Below are 20,783 nucleotides of genomic sequence, written 5' to 3'. Positions count from 1 at the left end.
TCAAGAAATCGTTTATGTTCCGTTGACCTTCCGCCGTGATTAAACAATGAGATTGCGTTACAGAAACGCGCGCACATCCAGACGGGCTGGGGTGGGGGTGGGGAGGAAATAAAAATGGAACAGCTCCTAAATTTAAAAAAAAAAAAGGGGGGGGGGGCATTCAAGATTACTGTCAAATCTATTTTATGCATTTCGGGTACTAAATAGGAAACTAATGTCCCGGCTTACATAGAATTCCAATAAAAAGCGACTTACTTACTTGTTATTTTTTTTTTTTTGCCTGTTTGTGTTTTGGAACGTTGTCATAGCGTTTACCATTACGAGGACTTGGAGCCAGAAAAACTACTAAATCTGAACATCGTTGGAAATGCTATCAAATGTTACGAAGGGCAACCGACTGACAAATAGGGCACAACAGCTAATAGTAAGTGGCATTTATTGAGGGTGGCAAAGGGTTTTTTTTTTGCGACGTGTGATGGCGCATAAATAAGCAGCGTGACAGGTGATGGAACCCGTGCGTGATGCGGGACTGACATCAGTGTCTGTTAATTTCCCTATTTGAACCTAAAATAAAATCTCAGCGTAACTGGTTAAGTATTCCCCTTTTACGAAAACTTACGCGTGCCAACATGTGCTAGCTGGTTGGTTAGCTGGAAAATATATTCTTTTGACTGAACTTGACTTGTCAACCCTCGATCGCCCTTTAATTTCTTTGACTTGTGTGGCGCCCAATCTACAGGGGTTGAACACTTTTTTCTTGTTGCAACGCCAACGGATTCCATATAATTCTCTGTGCTGAAGACAAATGCTGATTTTTAGGTTGTCTTCAGTTGCATCAAAAGAGAACTGAAGACGTAATGAAAATGATGATGATGATGAAGCCTGACTATCAATGATGATAATAAGGGAATAACTCCCTTTTTCCCCTTTAAAGTTGGACGATCAGTCCCATCACAATATCACATTAAACCTTCGTTTCTCAACACATGTACCCCTACGTACGTTATAGCGATCATGCATTCGAAAATGTTGCCCGCGCGATAATTTCCAAAAAGTGAAATTTTTGGTTTATACTTTGCACAAGTGTACGTCCCCAGCTTCAAAATCCATTGAATACAAAAATAATAAAAAAAATTAAATGAATGCATTAGTACAAATTGTATACACTTTATAGGCGTCAATGAAATTCGCACTTTCCCACGGTCTCCTAGCACGTGATTAATATATGCCTCAGACCAAATTTCATAAGGAGGAAAATTTGGTAAGGAAGAATTTATGAGATTCAAATACGTGTTTTTCAAAAGCATTAGTTTAGAGAGTACGATCTAATAGGACAGTTTGCTCCTTACCAAGTTACACGCTTTTCACTCCGCAAATGCTTCTATTGTTAGCGTCTTCGTGTGAAAAGGTGTAATGACGTGTAATTGCAGGTGATAACTTGTGATCTGAAATGGCATGTAAACCAGGTTGCGAATTTCGTGGGGGGAGTTCAAAAAAATGTATTCGCTTCAAGGAATGAATACTTATGATTTGTACTTTGGTGTTTCTTAAGAGAAAACTGCTAAAATAAATATCAAAATACTCATACAATACCTGCCCTTGCTACGAGCAATTGTGCCTCGGTTTTTAAAGATGCGTCCCAAACGTGCAGTGCTTTTAAATGGACGCTCACGTCCCCTCGGCAGTCACTCAGTAGGACACACTGCACATTTTCATCGTTTGGGTACTGGATCCGCAGGTACCTCCAACATAGACGAGTAGCCACAGGTGGCCATGACCAGGAATTCTTCACGGACCAATTAAAGTGCGCCTACTAAGCCATTCGCTTTACGCGTGTCACGAAAAGTTTGTACATATTAAAACTGGAAACAATACACTTTGATTGACACATTATATTTCTATGGTTCTCTTTTGCGACCCAAACGACCTAAAATATTAAACACGATATAAAATGAAAAGTAGCAACACCAATGAAATTTAATTTGATGTAGTCATTATTTAAATCTACTCAACGATCGGCTTCGCGTTACCGCAGGGCAATTTGATCACAGTAAAGGAGGGGGAAAAAAAACATGAAAGGAATTTTTGACTAACTTTCCAGAAGTACATTTTTGCCCCTAGATCTACCACAAAATATTTGAACTCGCTGGAAAAGGTACCCATCTAAATAAGAGACCATGACTTTACAGAGGGTACATCCTACTACGCCAGAAACCAGAAAAAAACCTACACAAATTTCTCAACGTTCCCCAAAGTCACTAGTCATGTTCCATTATTCCGAGACAGGTGTTTAATTTATAGCCCGAATAGGCGAAGAATGGCTAACGCTTTCGCAGCATCTTACAAGCTAAGGTCCGTGACATTTTTATTTCCTCTCCACCTCCACCCCAACCCGAGTGTGCGCGCGTTTCTGTAACGTAATCTCATTGTTTAATCATGGCGAAAGGTGAACAGAAAATAAAAATTTCTTGACGAGAATCATTGACCAACATCATGTATGAAACCTAAACAGAAGAGCAACGATCAACTGATGCTGTAAATTAGTGTTTTACTTGCCAACCCCCCCTCGCACGCCCCAACCAAAGAAATAGAGCACAAGGGCTTATCATATTCCACATTATTTTGGGACAGCAGTTTCCTGTTTAGTACCCGAAATGCATAAAATAGCTTTGACAGTAATCTTGAATGCCCCCCCCCCCCCCTTTTTTTTTTTTTTTAATTTAGGAGCTGTTCCATTTTTATTTCCTCCCCACCCCCACCCCAGCCCGTCTGGATGTGCGCGCGTTTCTATAACGCAATCTCATTGTGATCACGGCGGAAGGTCAACGGAACATAAACGATTTCTTGACGAGAATCTCCAGTTCAAAGCAGGATTTAAATGCTTGCTGAAAGAATTTTTGGTCATTAAGGATAACAAAGAAATATGTGACACCTTGCACACGGCAGCTTATGGGGCGAAAGGCAATTTTTTCGGCTGATGGTTGTCCTGACGGACTTTGAAGAATTCAACTCAGTGCCGCGTTTACGGGCGGCGGTGTATTACAGTGATTTCGCACAACAAATCATCGAAAATGCGGCTGTATCCGACTGAAACTATAATTTGATATATTTTGAAATATCCAGTTCTCGATATTTCACGAGGTAAGTGGAATTTATCGTTATTTTCTTAGTAAATCGTTATTTTCATGTTGTTATGCTAATTACGAAGGCGGTGTTTGTTGACAAAAGCACAGTTAAAACTTCTTCTTCTATAATTTTCTCTTTTTAACTGCCCAAAAATTTTATTGCATATTCTTACAGATGAGACATTGCTCTTTAACCGGGATGCTGTTTTAGGATGCCAACTGATGTATCTTTAGCGATATTTTCCTTTAAACTCGGCCATTTTTTTGGCACTTGAAGAGTAGTTCAATAGGGAAGAAATTAAAAATTTTGTAAACAAATCAGATTTCGATCAAATTCCCCAAAAAGCTTCTCAACACAACAACAAACATTTGCTTGTTTCGAATAATGAGATTTTGTTCGGATTTGTAACGCTTTCTTCGTAAGGCAAATTCTTAAAAGTGTGGCCTAAAATGGCCGCTGAAAGCCCTCTCAGAGCGGTAAAACCAAGATGGTCGCACTACAGCTAAAATACGAATCGAACTGAGCTGAAAGTTATATTTATGTGAATCACTTATATAGACCATTCTTCTGAGAAAGTTTGAGGGATTTCATTTTTTCTCGTCCAAACGACGATAGTCGATATTTACAGAGGACGGCTCTTAAATCGTTTCCATTTTCGAAATTGGGCGGAAAATGAAAACGGACCTCAAAAATAATGCATTTATGTGAGCTGAGCAATAGGCTTCTGTGACTATGAAAGTCATATACAAGTTAAACTGTAACTGAAAGAATTGAGAAGTGAATGACCATCGAAGTTGTATACCCAACTTAAGCAACTAAAATACGACAACCTCTTAAACTTCAGGGTTGAAAAGCATTCGAACCCATGACCATCTCTACCAACTGAGCTATCAAGCCAACTGGGAGCTGGTCATTTTGTGAATTTCTATCACACCTATTGAAATGAAGCCGGATGGAAGTGGAGTGTATGCAGCTCATATATTTGAACTGTGGATAAAATAATGAATCAATGAGACACTCGCAGTTACTGATTTTCGTTCTTAATTGCGATCGTCGCTCGTTTATTACTACTAATAATGGACTGTGTCATAATCAACAAGAAAAAGTTACTTTCATTCTTCTATGAGGTTAAAAGAATGAAATCCTGTAAACAGACTATAAGAGAAAAGAAACCACATGTAACAGGTCCCCAAAATCGTCATGTGTTTTCTGTCAGCATATAGTTTCAAAAAAGCCTAGCGAATTTGTTTCTTTGTTTCTTGTGTAGGAACCTAAAGACTAACTCAATTTCTGTTACTATTGTATTTCCTCAGACATTGATGAGTGTAGCGCTTCTCCTGCAGTTTGTCACGCTAAAGCCAGCTGTAGTAACAACGTTGGCTCCTATATTTGTACTTGCAAACCCGGTTTTAATGGAAATGGAAAAACTTGCAGCGGTAAGGAATAGATGATTTCTTTTCCTTGTGGTAACTGTTAGGTTGCTTCCATCCGGACTAAACATTGTCTACTTTAATTTGTGTTTGGTTGGATTAAATTTGGTGCATTAAGATGCTGCAGAGCAGCTTTCAAATTGAGTTTCGAAAGTAATTTCGCGTTTGCTTTTTTTGTTTTACTGCGCATTTTGATTGGTTGGCAAAATTCTCGCCACTTTTTCAACCAATGAGAAGCAAAACCAAACAAATTGTGACCTGCTCGCACTCGTTTTCCCGCGCTTAACGCGGATAGATGTATCATTCGGTTCGAATTCTGATTGGTTAATTGTGCTGTTTACATTTGCTGTGATTGGTGTTAAGACAATTAATTGAAAACCATTCTAGAGTGGTTTTTAATTCAAGGGAACGTGTCAGCTATTTTTTGTAATACATCAAAAAACGAAAAGTCACGCTTACACCAAGGAAACCTAAATATAATAAACCGGTTTTCTTACAATTTAGTATGCTAGTGCATTGGAGCTATTAAAAAGTGTCTGGCCATGGGTGACCAGAAAAGACTTGATGGCTTGTAACATGAAAAACGTGGAGACTCATTGCCTTGCATATTTCTTCCGTCTCATCTCTTGTTTGCATCATTCCAAGCTATGCCAATTCCTGAAACAAGTTAAAAATCGCGATCGTGGCCGAATGGAAAACTGACGCGGAATTTTTGATAAAAGTACTAAGCTATTTCCATGTTTCTTTTTCTCCCATTTAAATTTAAAGAGATTAACCTGTTTCCACGCAGAGGCAGTTTCTTTTCAGTGCACAGTAAATGTCAAAGCCAATTTTACTAGTAGAACAGTCTTGGTCAATAAGAGGACAAAATGTTGTCTTAAGACTAATTTACACGTACCACCGATTTATCGGCTAGGCCTCAGTTGTTCAAAGAGTAGATAACTTTATCCAGCTGATAAAATGTATTGGTTGAAGTACATTTTATCCGCTGGATAGCGTTATACCTTGCATCGCACAGCCATTTTAATCACGTTCAGCAGGCCTTGACGAAACGAATCATCGTTGTCAAGTAGTCCACGTAACCAGAACAGGATGCAAGTGTCGATGCCAATCTCGTACCCAAAGTCTTCGTTCCCCTTGACCAGCGGTCGGGACACAAGAGAAGTAAAATTCTTCAGCCTTTACATTAACCATGCTTCAAATAACGGCATTTTAAAAGTTGTTTTCTTATTGCAAATGAATGCATTTTCAGTAAATTCTACTCAGGAGACCTCGCGTTTAATCGTTTCCATTCTCGAAATTGGGCGGACAATGAAAACGGAACTAAAAATAATGCATTTATGTGAGCTGAGCAATAGGCTTCCATGACTATGAAAGTCATATACAAGTTGAACTGTGACTGAAAGAATTGAGAAGTGAATGACCATCGAAGTTGTATACCCTACTTAAGCAACTTAAATACGACAACCTCTTAAACTTCCGGGTTGAAAAGGATTCGAGCCCATGACCTCTGTGATAACGATACATCATCTCTACCAACTGAGCTATCAAGCCAACTGGGAGCTGGTCATTTTGTGAATTCCTATCATATCTCCTGAAATAAAGCGGGATGGAAGTGGCTGAGTGTATGCAATTCATTTACTTGAACTGTGGATAAGAGAATTAATAAATGAGACAATCACAGTTACTGATTTTCGTACTTAACTGCGATAATAGAAATAATGGACAAGAGGAAGTGACCTTTATTCTTCTATGAGGTTTAAACAACGAAATCCTGTAAACAGACTATAAGAGAAAAGACACCACATGTAACAGGTCTCCAAAATCGTCATGTGTTTTCTGTCATCACATGGTTTTTAAAAAGCCAAGCAAATTTGTTTCTTTGTTTCTTCTGTAGGAACCTAAAGACTAACTTAGTTTCTGTTACTATTGTACTTCCTCCTACATTGATGAATGTAGCGCTTCTCCTGCAGTTTGTCACGCCAAAGCCAGCTGTAGTAACAACGTTGGCTCCTATGTTTGTACTTGCAAACCCGGTTTTAATGGAAATGGAAAAACTTGCAGCGGTAAGGAATAGATGATTTCTTTTCCTTGTGGTAACTGTTAGGTTGCTTCCATCCGGACTAAACATTGTCTACTTTAATTTGTGTTTGGTTGGATTAAATTTGGTGCATTAAGATGCTGCAGAGCAGCTTTCAAATTGAGTTTCGAAAGTAATTTCGCGTTTGCTTTTGTTTTGTTTTACTGCGCATTTTGATTGGTTGGCAAAATTCTCGCCACTTTTTCAACCAATGAGAAGCAAAACCAAACAAATTGTGACCTGCTCGCACACGTTTTCCCGCGCTTTACCCGCAATTCCGATTGGTTAATTGTGCTGTTTACGTTTGCTGTGATTGGTGTAAAGACAATTAATTGAAAACCATCCTAGAGTGGTTTTTAATTCAAGGAAACGTGTCAGCTATTTTTTGTAATACATCAAAAAACGAAAAGTCACGCTTACACCAAGGAAACCTAAATATAATAAACCGGTTTTCTTACAAGTTAATATGCTAGTGCATTGGAGCTATTAAAAAGTGCCTGGCCATGGGTGACCAGAAAAGACTTGATGGCTTGTAACATGAAAAACGTGGAGACTCATTGCCTTGCATATTTCTTCCATCTCATCTCTTGTTTGCATCATTCTAAGCTATGCCAATTCCTGAAACAAGTTAAAAATCGCGATCGTGGCCGAATGGAAAACTTACGCGGAATTTTTGATAAAAGTACTAAGCTATTTCCATGTTTCTTTTTCTCCCATTTAAATTTAAAGAGATTAACCTGTTTCCACGCAGAGGCAGTTTCTTTTCAGTGCACAGTAAATGTAAAAGCCAATTTTACTAGTAGAACAGTCTTGGTCAATAAGAGGACAAAATGTTGTCTTAAGACTAAATTTACACGTACCACCGATTTATCGGCTAGGCCCCAGATGTTCAAAGAGTAGATAACTTTATCCAGCTGATAAAATGTATTGGTTGGAGTACATTTTATCTGCTGGATAGCGTAATACCTTGCATCGCACAGCCATTTTGATCACCTTCACCAGGCCTTGACGAAACGAATCATCGTTGTCAAGTAGTCAACGTAACAAGAAAAGGATGCACGTGTCGATGCCAATCTCGTACCCAACGTCTTCGCTCCCCTTGACCAGCGGTTGGAAAACAAGAGAAGTAAAATTCTTCAGCCTTTACATTAACCATGCTTCAAATAACGGCATTTTAAAAGTTGTTTTCTTATTGCAAATGAATGCATTTTCAGTACATTTCTCTCAGGAGACCTCGGTTTAAATCGTTTCCATTTTCGAAATTGGGCGGAAAATGAAAACGGACCTCAAAAATAATGCATTTATGTGAGCTGAGCAATAGGCTTCTGTGACTATGAAAGTCATATACAAGTTGAACTGTGAATGAAAGAATTGAGAAGTGAATGACCATCGAAGTTGTATACCTAACTTAAGCAACTAAAATACGACAACCTCTTAAACTTTAGGGTTAAAAAGGATTCGAACCCATGACCTCTGTATAAACGATAAACCATCTCTACCAACTGAGCTATCAAGCCAACTGGGAGCTGGTCATTTTGTGAATTTCTATCACACCTATTGAAATGAAGCCGGATGGAAGTGGAGTGTATGCAGCTCATATATTTGAACTGTGGATAAAATAATGAATAAATGAGACAATGGCAGTTACTGATTTTCGTTTTTAATTGCGATCGTCGTTCATTTATTACTACTAATAATGGACTGTGTCATAATCATCAAGAAAAAGTTACTTTCATTCTTCTATGAAGTTAAAAGAATGAAATCCTGTAAACAGACTATAAGAGAAAAGAAACCACATGTAACAGGTCCCCAAAATCGTCATGTGTTTCCTGTCAGCATATAGTTTCAAAAAAGCCTAGCGAATTTGTTTCTTTGTTTCTTGTGTAGGAACCTAAAGACTAACTCAGTTTCTGTTACTATTGTATTTCCTCAGACATTGATGAGTGTAGCGCTTCTCCTGCAGTTTGTCACGCTAACGCCAGCTGTAGTAACAACGTTGGTTCCTATGTTTGCACTTGCAAACCCGGTTTTAATGGAAATGGAAAAACTTGCAGCGGTAAGGAATAGATGATTTCTTTTCCTTGTGGTAACTGTTAGGTTGCTTCCATCCGGACTAAACATTGTCTACTTTAATTTGTGTTTGGTTGGATTAAATTTGGTGCATTAAGATGCTGCAGAGCAGCTTTCAAATTGAGTTTCGAAAGTAATTTCGCGTTTGCTTTTGTTTTGTTTTACTGCGCATTTTGTTTGGTTGGCAAAATTCGCGCCACTTTTTCAACCAATGAGAAGCAAAACCAAACAATTTGTGACCTGCTCGCACTCGTTTTCCCGCGCTTAACGCGGATAGATGTATCATTCGGTTCGAATTCTGATTGGTTTATTGTGCTGTTTACATTTGCTGTGATTGGTGTTAAGACAATTAATCGAAAACCATTCTAGAGTGGTTTTTTAATTCAAGGGAACGTGTCAGCTATTTTTTGTAATAAATCGAAAAACGAAAAGTCACGCTTACACCAGTGATAACGTAAAAATAATAAACCAGTTTTCTTAAAAGTTAGTATGCTAGAGCAATTAAGCTTTCAAAAAGTGGCTGGCTATGGGTGATCAGAAAGGACTCGATGGATTGTAACATGAAAAACGTGGAGACTCGTTGCCTCGCATTTTTCTTCCCTCTCATGTATTGTTTGCACCATCTTAAGCTATGCCAATTCCTGAAACAAGTTAAAAATCGCGATCGCAACCGAATGTGAAAACTTACGCGGAATTTTTGCTAAAAGTACTAAGCTATTTCCAAGTTTCTTTTTTTCCCATCTGTTTCCACGTAGAGCCAGTTTCTTTTCAGTGCACAGCAAATGTCAAAGCCGATTTTACTTTTTTTTTTTTTTTTTTTTTTTTTATTAACTATAGAATACTAAACTTTACTTACAATACTAACCATACCAACTTAAGATACTAACCTAAATTACTAAAAAGTAATAATAATAATAATAATAATAATAATTATAATAATAATAATAATAGTTACAATATTAAATTAAATTCTTCTACTGACAAATTACAATTCTTCTACTGACAAATTACAATTCACTCAAATTTACTACTAATACTATCATAATAGAAACAATACTTAAATACTTCTACTAACACTTACAATATACAGTTACACAATAGTTGCAATATTAAAATTAAATTAAAAGTTGTTACTAACGAAGTAAGAAAAAAAAAAGAGACTTACAATAGGTTACAGTTGCACTTATGAATGAAAATACCACACAAAAGTTTATGTGTAATGTAATTCTTCACATTAAACTGGGGATAGTACCCACTTTTTCTTAAAAAATTTTGTGTTATTGATCTTTCTTTCGGTTTCATATTTTATGACTATTTTACTTTGAAATCCTTGGATTTTGGGTCGAATCTGGGTTCTTCTGCAGTCCCATAGAAACAGTTTCCCAATTATTATAAAATAATTCAGTAGGTTAAGTAAAGGGCATGGTTTAGTTATAATTCCGAATAAAACATCTTGAAGAGTAAGACGAATTTGCTGATTTGAGAGTTGGTGCCAGTAATCTTGAAAATCATTCCAAAACTGTCTAACAAAGGGACACTGATACAAAAGGTGGTGTAAGGTTTCAGATTCTGCCTTGCAAAACGAGCACAGATCATCCGTTTTGAAGCCTATTTTATATAATTTAGAATTTGTGTATGAAATAGAGTTGATCACTTTGAACTGAAAACCTTTTACGTATGATTCAAGCACAACAGAATGTGGCAGAGTGAAGATTTCTCTCAGCTGATCAAACGAAAAATTAAAATCATTCTGCAATTTACGAACGATATTAGGAGGCTGTGCTCTTTTGCGTGCAAGTAATGAGTAATAGTCCTTTGATTTCTTTTTTGTGACATCAAAGATGTTGTCATCAATTGAAAATAATGGAGAGGCTGTAGATGGACAGGGAGAAGTAATTTTTAAAGAAGAAGGTATTGAATGTCGAAGGCCAGCCCATTGCAAAAAGTTAGTTTTGGAAATCTTATGCGACCAGTGGCAAAAAGAGTCTTCTATATTTAAACTGAAAAGTAGATCTTGAGTAAAGATCAATCCTGCCATGAAATAATTTTTGTAGAAAACTGGTCTCTTGTCAATGCGAATTTCTTTATTATTCCAAATAACATTTTGCCAGTCTCTCTGAGAGGCAAAAGAGTCACGAAAATCTGACCACCAAGAAAGTAGTTCACAATAAAACTTAGAAGAGATTTTGTAATCCTTAATATCATAGTTACAATTTAAGAAGAAAAAACCTCCCATCGGTTCTAGCAAGTGCTGTAGGTAGGTTTTCCACGTTCCATTCTGACCTTCAAAAATACGCTTTAACCATGCCAGCCTTAAGGACTTTATCATGCAATCTAAATTGATCATTTTTAATCCACCTTCCTCGTATTCATTTATTACCGAAACGCGTGTTACCTTATCCGTGCCATTCCAAAGGAATTTAAATAACAGTTGATTCAATTGTTTCACTAATTCGTTAGGTGTAGGTAGTACCGAGCACACATAAACAAACTTTGGAACAAGGAAGGATTTGATTATTGTCACCTTACCATAGACAGATAAACCTCTTGAGGACCAAATATTAATAAGTTTTTTAATGCTGTCTAATCGCTCAATAAAATTCTTTTCTTTCAGTAATTTTGGATCATACGTGAAATACACCCCCAGGGCTTTTATCGGCTCATTTGGCCATTTAATGCCTAACGGTTTTGCTTTATTTCCTTTAGAAGAGCCAATCCACAAACCCTCGGTTTTTGTGCTATTGATCTTGAGTCCTGAGATATTTTTGAATAAATCCAGCAGTTGAAAAAGTACCGTGGCTGAGTTGGTGTCAGCGAGTACTGCTGTTGTGTCATCTGCGTATTGTAACAATTTTGTCTCTTCTTTCCCAATGGTAATACCCTTTATAGCTGGATTTTGACGAATGGCAATAGCTAGCGTTTCCACCGCTACAATGAAAAGATAGGGAGAAAGAGGATCACCCTGTCTGACACCTCGCTCAAGTTGAAAGGATTTTGAAGTTATGCCGTTGTTCATAATACAGCTTTGTACGTTGTTGTAGAACAGTTTTACCCAGCGAAGAAAATCAGAACCAAAATTGAAGGCTTCAATACATTTAAAAAGGAAATCCCATTCAATGCTATCAAATGCCTTTTGGAAATCAATGAAGATCATTAAGCCGGGAATGTTTTCGTTGGCAGTCCAATCCATAATGTCATAGATGGAACGGATGGTTTCACCTATGAAACGATCTTTAATATACCCTGTTTGATTATGATGAATGATATAAGGCAAAACATTTTTTAATCTCGATGCAATTACCTTAGACAATATTTTTGCATCAACGTTCACAAGAGAAATGGGGCGCCAGTTTTCAATAAGAGAACGATCTTTTCCTTTTTTCTCAATAAGCGTGATAATCGCATGCTTTTGAGAATGGGACAACTCCCCTTTCTCAAAACATTCATTTGCACACCTTATGAAGCAATCATTGATTAAAGGCCAGAATTTTTTATAAAATTCAATTGGAATTCCATCGTTTCCTGGAGATTTGTTAGTTTGAAAGGTATCAAGAAGACGAAAACATTCCTCTGAAGTGATTTTACCTTCACAGGAGATTTTCTGTTCTTCAGAGAGTTTGGGTATATTTAAATTATTTAAAAAGGAATCGATTTCATTTTCAATATCCGGACGATTGTTTTTACTTTTGTACAAGTCGCAGTAAAATTGTTCTACCTCATTTAGTATGCAGAGTGGATTTGTTTTAATTTCGTCGTTTACATACAATTTACGTATGTGCTTCTTGACGTGATTTCTCTTTTCTAAATTTAAGAAGTACTTTGTACTCTTCTCGCCGTATTCGTGCCATCTAGCACGTGCGCGTACAATGATTCCTTTGGTTTTTTCTTCATAAAAATATTCTAGTTCTTTCTGAGCAACATCAAACAAAGTAGCATTAGAATCACTAGGGTTGCTTTCGAAAGCTTGCTTTGTTACGTTTAGTTCATTTTGGAGTTTTGTTTCCGTTTCCTTTCTTTGCTTTGCCTTTCTACTGGAGTGACGGATAGCATGAGCTCGTATATTATATTTAACCCAGTCCCACACACACCGATCGTCGGAAAGTTCTTCCCGTCCTTCTGCAATCCACACTGGAATCATTTCGGTTGTACTGTTAATATATTCTTCATCGTCTAGTAAAGAGCAATTCAACTTCCAGTAACTTGGTCCTCTACCCACATGATCAAGATTTCCGCCAATCTCTAAAAAGATCGCATCATGATCTGTTCTAATTGCTGGAATTATATCCGTCAGTTGTACCGAATCGGTTAAGTTATTCGAAATTAACCAATAGTCAAGACGACAAAAGATTCGAGGAGATTTTTTACTCCATGTGAAGCTCTTAGTATCTGGGTTTTTAATTCTCCAAATATCTACTAAATCAAGTTCACTTTTCAAGCAATCGATACAGGATGTCACGGATTTTCGTTCAATGAGAATGCCACCTTTCTTATCAATAGCAGGATTTAGGGGGCAGTTAAAATCGCCTCCAATAATGATGTTACTTTCACAATCTAGATCCTCATTTTGTGCTGTAATAAGTAGTTTGTTGAGGAAGGCAACAATATCTTTATCCTTGTTTGGCGCGTATACATTTATGAGCACATACATCTTATCTTTGATTTCAGCTTTTAGAACAATATAGCGTCCCAAAGGGTCAAAAATTTTTTGGTGTATAGTACAATCAACATCTTTCTTAATTAGAATTGCAACACCACAGGAATTTGAACTGCCATGACAAGTAATGAGCTCTGCACCCCATTCGTTTTTCCACTGATTTTCTACTGCTGCTGTAGAATGGGTTTCTTGCAGAAAAGAAATGTCTGCGCGTTTCCGGCACCAAGTAAAAATTGTTCTTCTTTTTTTAAAGTTACTTATGCCCCTTACATTTAGCGATAGTAATTTGAGCGCCTCAGTCATTTTATAATCCCAAAGGTGTCACTAATGAGACCGCAGAAGAAGGAAAAAAAGGGAAAAGTGCTAATGAAGTATTCGAAGTGGTAAATGTAAATGCAAATCCAAAAACATAGAACAGGGGACGTTGAAAGATCAAAAACAAATCAGATACGAAAAAAAATGCCTCACAGATGCAACTAAACCCGAACACTTGATAGAACAGACTCCACCTAAAAATAAGTACAACTAACAAAAGCGAGAATGGTACGACACTAATTAAACGAACTGAGTAAAATACAAAAAAAGTAGACACAGATACAGAAATCAAACATCTGGCGCGCATTTAGTCACTACAGCTCTCCATCTGCGTGAGCACTGCTCATTATTTCACCGTAGTAGGGAAGATTTTCTGTTTCCTTTCCTCTGTAAACTTGACCATCTATTATTAATTTGTCAACCTTGAAGAAGGCTTGTTGTTTCTCTCGCTTAGCATTTTTCAGAACCGGGTATAACTTTCCATGAATGTCATCTATTTCTTTGGGATAATCATTAGAAAGTCCAATTCCAGTATTTTTCAAATTTTTGACTGAAGACCAAACAAACTGTTTGTCTTGGTAAAAGCTGAATTTAGCAATTATTGGTCGAGGCTTGGCAGGATTAACGGAGTTTTTGCGAGTCGGCAAACGGTGGACACGCTCAAATTGGATGTCATCTACATCTTCTTTCGAGATATTCATTTTTTCTTCAAACATTGATCTTACTAATTCTTCTGTATGACTGGGTGTCTCACCTCTAATTTCCGATTTTACTAGTAGAACAGTCTTGGTCAATAAGAGGACAAAATGTTGTCTTAAGACTAATTTACACGTACCACCGATTTATCGGCTAGGCCCCAGATGTTCAAAGAGTAGATAACTTTATCCAGCTGATAAAATGTATTGGTTGAAGTACACTTTATCCGCTGGATAGCGTAATACCTTGCATCGCACAGCCATTTTGATCACGTTCAGCAGGCTTTGACGAAACGAATCATCGTTGTCAACTTGTCCCCTTTTTCTCCCATTTAAATTTAAAGAGATTAACCTGTTTCCACGCAGAGGCAGTTTCTTTTCAGTGCACAGTGAATGTCAAAGCCAATTTTACTAGTAGAACAGTCTTGGTCAATAAGAGGACATAATGTTGTCTTAAGACTAATTTACACGTACCACCGATTTATCGGCTAGGCCTCAGTTGTTCAAAGAGTAGATAACTTTATCCAGCTGATAAAATGTATTGGTTGAAGTACACTTTATCCGCTGGATAGCGTAATACCTTGCATCGCACAGCCATTTTGATCACGTTCAGCAGGCTTTGACGAAACGAATCATCGTTGTCAAGTAGTCCACGTAACAAGAAAAGGATGCAAGTGTCGATGCCAATCTCGTACCCAAAGTCTTCGTTCCCCTTGACCAGCGGTCGGGACACAAGACAAGTAAAATTCTTCAGCCTTTACATTAACCATGCTTCAAATAACGACATTTTAAAAGTTGTTTTCGTATTGCAAATGAATGCATTTTCAGTAAATTCCACTCAGGAGACCTCGCGTTTAATCGTTTCCATTCTCGAAATTGGGCGGACAATGAAAACGGAACTAAAAAACACGTTCTAAAACCACCGGGGATATTCTAAAATGCATTTTCTGGAACAAATGAAGGAATTTGTTGTTATCTCTTCCATAAAAAATACTGATTTGTGGCAACAATGAGGGTTTTTTATCACTTTTTTACCACATTGTTAGAAACTTTGGTAAGAAAACACCTTTTCGTATGTATTATTGCAAACTATTACAAAATTTCAACATTTCAAAAATAAACGAATTTTTATCTTTTCTTACCAGAAATCGATGTCTTAGATGTATCACGGTAATCATTTTAAAAAAAGTGCAAATTTGTGCCGACGAGGAAGTGGCATGAATTTAACTGAAGTTGTTGTTTTCTGCCACAGGCAGTGAAAACATGGCAAAAAATCGCCTTTTCTCGCCATTATTGTCCAAAAACGCCAACAAAATATTAAGATGTAGGTTTTCTACTGCAACAAACACAATTAAGAGCAATTCTCGAGGAAAGTGAAGCAAAGTTGGAAATGAAAATTTTTAACCCCCCTTCATTTTTTGTGTGGAGGTAGGTTACCTGGAGGGATGAACAAAAACAGCCATATTTGGATCGGCAGGTGCGTCGTTGTCATGGAAACCGCACTCGATCACGTCGGCCTGAGGTCTATGTTTTGACCAAAAAATTCACTTTCAAATAGTAAAAATAAACGAGTCTGGTTCTCGAGTACATGTGAACCAATTCAAATGAAATTCATACAGATGGTAGAACCACTCTCCCAGTTTATAAAATTTGCCGTTAGAGTATTTTGGGTTCTATAATCAAGAAGACAATGTTCGTATTACTATGTTGCCTGTCAGCCATTTTGACAAGAAGGAAAAACAAGCACAACCGTATTCGTTATTTCTCCGAAAGTACTCTTTCCACATAAACCAAATTAGCAGCAGAGCTTACATAGATATTGAAGTTTATAGATATTATAAAATCTATTTGGGGAAAATTATATTCTGGCCATGGGTGTTGAAGACATCCGAGGCAAGTTGCAAAAAATTGCAAAATTGGAAATGTTGAGGTCTCCAGTATTTGGCTCAAACAGGCTTTAGATAGAGAATATCAGCTTTAGAGGTTTTTTCATTCATCTTATCTGCTATCTACATTTGATTGATTAGGTTTTGGCCAACGAATTTGATGAAATATAAATTAAAACAAAGCCTACCTTGCAACTTTTGGGAATTTCTTCAGGATGCTTTCTCCTCAGTTCGCACGCTCCATTTTCTTGACCAAATCTTGCACAGACTCTAGCGGAAAGGACAAATCTAACTGGCTAGCCTCGCCGAACATCTAATTTTAGACCAAAGATGATGATGCATTAACCCGAATAAAGAACAGTCCAACAGGTCAAACACAGTCCGAGTGTGTCGAGTATCGAAATAATTCATCAATACAATCCATCCAGGAAGTTAAATAGATGCATCAACATCACAGCTGAGCAAATGCATGTCTGCGACGATTCTGAATAAAGTCTTTGGCTAAATCAAGCCGTACATTCCGTGGTGCATGGTTGAGAAGCAAAGAAATCGTTGTTTAGGACCTGTTTACGACCAAACGTATGTAGACCGGAAATGCGAGTAGCAAAACTGCTGACCGGATGTAGTTTTAAATGCGATATACGCGCTTTTTGTTGGTTTGTTTTTGTAGCTTCGGCTAATTGTCGTAATGGCATTATCTTTTCTTTAGATATTTTTGGTACAATATATCATTGATAGAGGGATAAAAGGACGACTTTTGATCCGCTTTTATGACTGTTTTACAGAGGTGAATAAAGAGGACAAAATAAAAGCGCTTCACTAGTCGTTTTACGCAACCACATAAGCCGCCCATGTTTCCTGGGTTTGTTTGTTTGTTTTTTTATTGCTTATTGGATGTTAAGGATGGCCTGCATGTAAGATACGTCGCTGATCTGGGGCATTAGCATACACATTCGAAGTTAGCGAGTTGGAATTTTTGACCCACCTCTCCTCCAGAAATTAATAAGTCCTCTCCAAGCCGATAAATTTTCACATTCAGTACCTAATACCTGCCCAAATTTTGGCGTTCTTTCTGTTTATTTATTCATTTATTTATTTATTTTTTGCTGTCGTTTTTTCTGGTGGGGGGAGGGGTGACCGGACGTAAATTTGTGCCGTCAATCAAAAACACTGTAAGGGAAATTTGCATATCGTCGTGCGAAGGAAAATATCCTGGTCGGGACAATGGAAAGTTGGTCTCTTTCAAATCCCAAAAGGGACGTTTCGGTTTGTGAGTGCAATGAAAACAATATAAAATTTAGTTAATGTCAAAGGGATATTTCCAGGCACGCGCAAGCGTACGGACTTAGTATAAACCGTGATGAAATCAGCGACGAAATGGATCTTATTCTTTGCCGTGCAGGTAAATAAATGTAACATTTCACGCGCGAATTTTTCATTCTCTTGTCATGAATAGCTTATCATAACTGAATTTGTAATTGCATTTTCACCGTCTAAAAAGCAATCTTTTTTTTTCGGGTGCGGCTATTATGATCATGCGTTCAATTTTCACCCAAGCTTCAGTTCAGCTTCATTTCCTTTGTTTTTGTTTTCATTCAGTTATTCTGTTTTCTTTTTGTTTTTTTTGTTTGTTTTTGGCTTTCTTCACCATTGCCATTGTGAAACAACCCCATTTCAAGAGGATATCATTACACATACATCCGGTGTTACATCCCATTACATTGTGTTACATCCGGTCAGCAGTCGTGCTTCTCAGACTTCCGGCCTATGCGTTCAGTTTATTTACCATTCTTGGCTTGTCGACTCTCGCAATATCTGACTCAATATTTGCCAAAGACATTACTTTGGATTGTTCGAAGGCATTCATTTGCTTTGTACATCGATCTCGACACATTTACTTTACTTCCTGGTTGGATAATATTGATAAATTTAGGTGCTAGACGGCAGAAATCGCAAGTATTACGACCATGTTTTAGACCTTCTCAACTATTCTTTGTCAAGTGCATGCGGGCTACTTGTATCATCATCTCTGGTCTGAAACACAGCAAACTGGATATTCGATTGGAGTAACTGTTAGTCTGCGCTAGATTTGGTCCAAAAGACGGAACGTGCGAAGGAGAGACACTGGAGAGAACCACGCGACGAAAGCATCCTAAAGAAATTCCCAAAACCTTCAAGGTAGGGTTTGTATCAATTTATATTTCATCAAATTTGTTGGCCAAAACCTTATTTACTAAATGTAGGTAGCAGACAAGATGATAAAAGATACTTTTGAAGCTGACTTTCTCTCTCTAAAGCCTGTTTGAGCTAAATACTAGAGCTTTAAAAATTACCAATTTTGCAATTTTTTGCAATTTGTCCCAGGTGTCTTCAGCACCCATGGCCAGAGTATAGTTTTCCCCAAATTGATTTTATGATATTTAGAAACGTCAATATCTATGTAATCTCTGCTGCTTATTTGGTTTATGTGGAAAGAGTACTTTCGGAGAAATAACGACTATCGTTGTGCTTGTTTTTCCTGCTTGTCTAAATGGCTGACAGGGAACATAGTAGGACGAGCATTTTCTTCTTGTTAATAAAACCCAAATTATTGTAACGGCAAATTTTATAAACTGGGAGAGTGGTTCTCCCATCTGTATGAGTGTCATTTGAATTGGTTCACATGCACCCGAGAACCAGACTCGTTTACTTTTACTTTTTGAGAGTGGAACTTTTGTTCAAAACATGGTCCCAAGGCCGACGTCATATAGTGCGGTTACCATGGCAATGATACATCTGCCGATCCAAATATGGTTGTTTTTGTCTATCCCCCAAGGTAACCTACCTACACACAAAAATTGAAGAGGGGTTAAAATTTTTCATTTCCAACTTTGCTTCACTTTCCTGGAGAATTGCTCTTAAAGATGATATATTTGCCGAGTTTTTGAAAAAATTGCCAAATACATATAAAACGTGTTAGATGTTAAAAGGTACATGGAAATTTCCGTGTACCTCCAGCAAAAGATGTCTAAAGGTACATGGAAATTTCCGTGTACCTTTAGCTTTAGATGCTGAAAGGTACATGGAAATTTCCGTGTACCTTTAGCAATTGATTTCGAAAGGTACATGGAAATTTCCGTGTACCTTTAGCAATTGATTTCGAAAGGTACATGGAAATTTCCGTGTACCTTTGGCAAAAGATTTCGAAAGGTACATGGAAATTTCCGTGTACCTTTAGCAAAAGATTTTCAAAGGTACATGGAAATTTCCGTGTACCTTTAGCAAAAGATTTCGAAAGGTACATGGAAATTTCCGTATACCTTTAGCAATTGATTTCGAAAGGTACATGGAAATTTCCGTGTACCTTTAGCAATTGATTTCGAAAGGTACATGGAAATTTCCGTGTACCTTTAGAAAAAGATTTCAAAAGGTACATGGAAATTTCCGTGTACCTTTAGCAAAAGATGTGGAAAGGTACATGGAAATTTCCGTGTACCTTTAGCAATTGATTTCGAAAGGTACATGGAAATTTCCGTGTAGACTGGCCTCTGACTTCAAGGGTAAACTTATCTTTATACAGGGAAGGTTTTTGGCCAGTGGGATCATGGCATGCATTCTTGTGCTCTGAGTATTCTCATTGTTGTAATGGTTATCAGAGAGGGCCACAGCAAAAGGCATAACTTTAAATTTGATCTTAGAAACTGCCAACATAGCTGATAGGAGAGTCTTCAAAAAAATATCCTGGATATAGGTCAAGCACATTAATATAAACAGTGAAGGGATTATGGAAATTGTTTACTGATGGGCCGATTATTTTGTTGGCTTGTTCATAGTGAGGGAGATTTGGGTGTTATGTCATAACAGCAACAACAAAAACAAAACAACCCCCCCCCCCCAAAAAAAAAAATAATAATAATAATAATAAAATGAAATAAAGTAACATATGTGGTATTATTGGCATAAAAAATGGCTTGGATATTTAAAGCTGGCCCTGTTCTTAGTTCTTGTTATTTTCTGAAGGCCAAAGTAAAACCCACAGATATCAACATCCAACATAAGAAAGCCAGGGCTATTTGACAGAAGAAAAAAGCTAAACAGAATAGAAAAAGAACAAACACATAGTATAAGTATAAAGTATGAAAATGTTTGTGGGGTCATGTAAGATAAAACTTACAAGATAGAAAAAAATTAAAATGAAGTTCATGTCGCTGAACAAAAACAAAAACTAAGCTGTGGTTTGTGTGAAAACTTTGGTTAAAGTAATAATTGGCTCTTCATTTAAAACACCAAAGAAAAAAAGACATTAAATCTCATTTCTGGTAGAATCTCCAAGAATAATTAAGGTATATCTGTGGAAAGGATGGTCATTCTTTCATAACTATAATATTTCAATTTTATGTCTGTGAACATTGTATGATTTGTGGGAAAATACAATACTGTTACAGCACAGTGTTATGCTGGCTCTTCACACTCAACATGTAAATTGATTACAATTATAGTGTCAGTTTTAGATGAGATAAGTGGCTGGTTTGCTTGTTTCACTCAGAT

General features: G+C 37.2%; 2 pseudogenes across 2 annotated transcripts in view; both read left to right on the top strand.

Moving 5' to 3' along the window:
- The window catches only part of LOC146478172 (putative skeletal organic matrix protein 7), a 117,549-nt pseudogene that overhangs the window by 43,726 nt on the left and 53,040 nt on the right, over positions 1–20,783 (top strand). The gene's annotated exons all lie outside the window — the stretch shown is intronic.
- LOC146478174 (uncharacterized) overlaps positions 1–20,783 on the top strand; it is a 54,732-nt pseudogene that overhangs the window by 5,913 nt on the left and 28,036 nt on the right. Inside the window, exons 5-7 of the transcript XR_014865186.1 lie at positions 4,440–4,562; positions 6,500–6,622; positions 8,570–8,692. The product of XR_014865186.1 is annotated as an uncharacterized LOC146478174 (transcript). The remainder of the gene's footprint in view (positions 1–4,439; positions 4,563–6,499; positions 6,623–8,569; positions 8,693–20,783) is intronic.

This window comes from Pavona decussata, unplaced genomic scaffold (assembly GCF_977016875.1).
Source record: "Pavona decussata unplaced genomic scaffold, jaPavDecu1.1 SCAFFOLD_67, whole genome shotgun sequence".
Classification (NCBI taxonomy): domain Eukaryota; kingdom Metazoa; phylum Cnidaria; class Anthozoa; order Scleractinia; family Agariciidae; genus Pavona; species Pavona decussata.
This window is presented reverse-complemented; position numbering and strand designations above follow the sequence as displayed.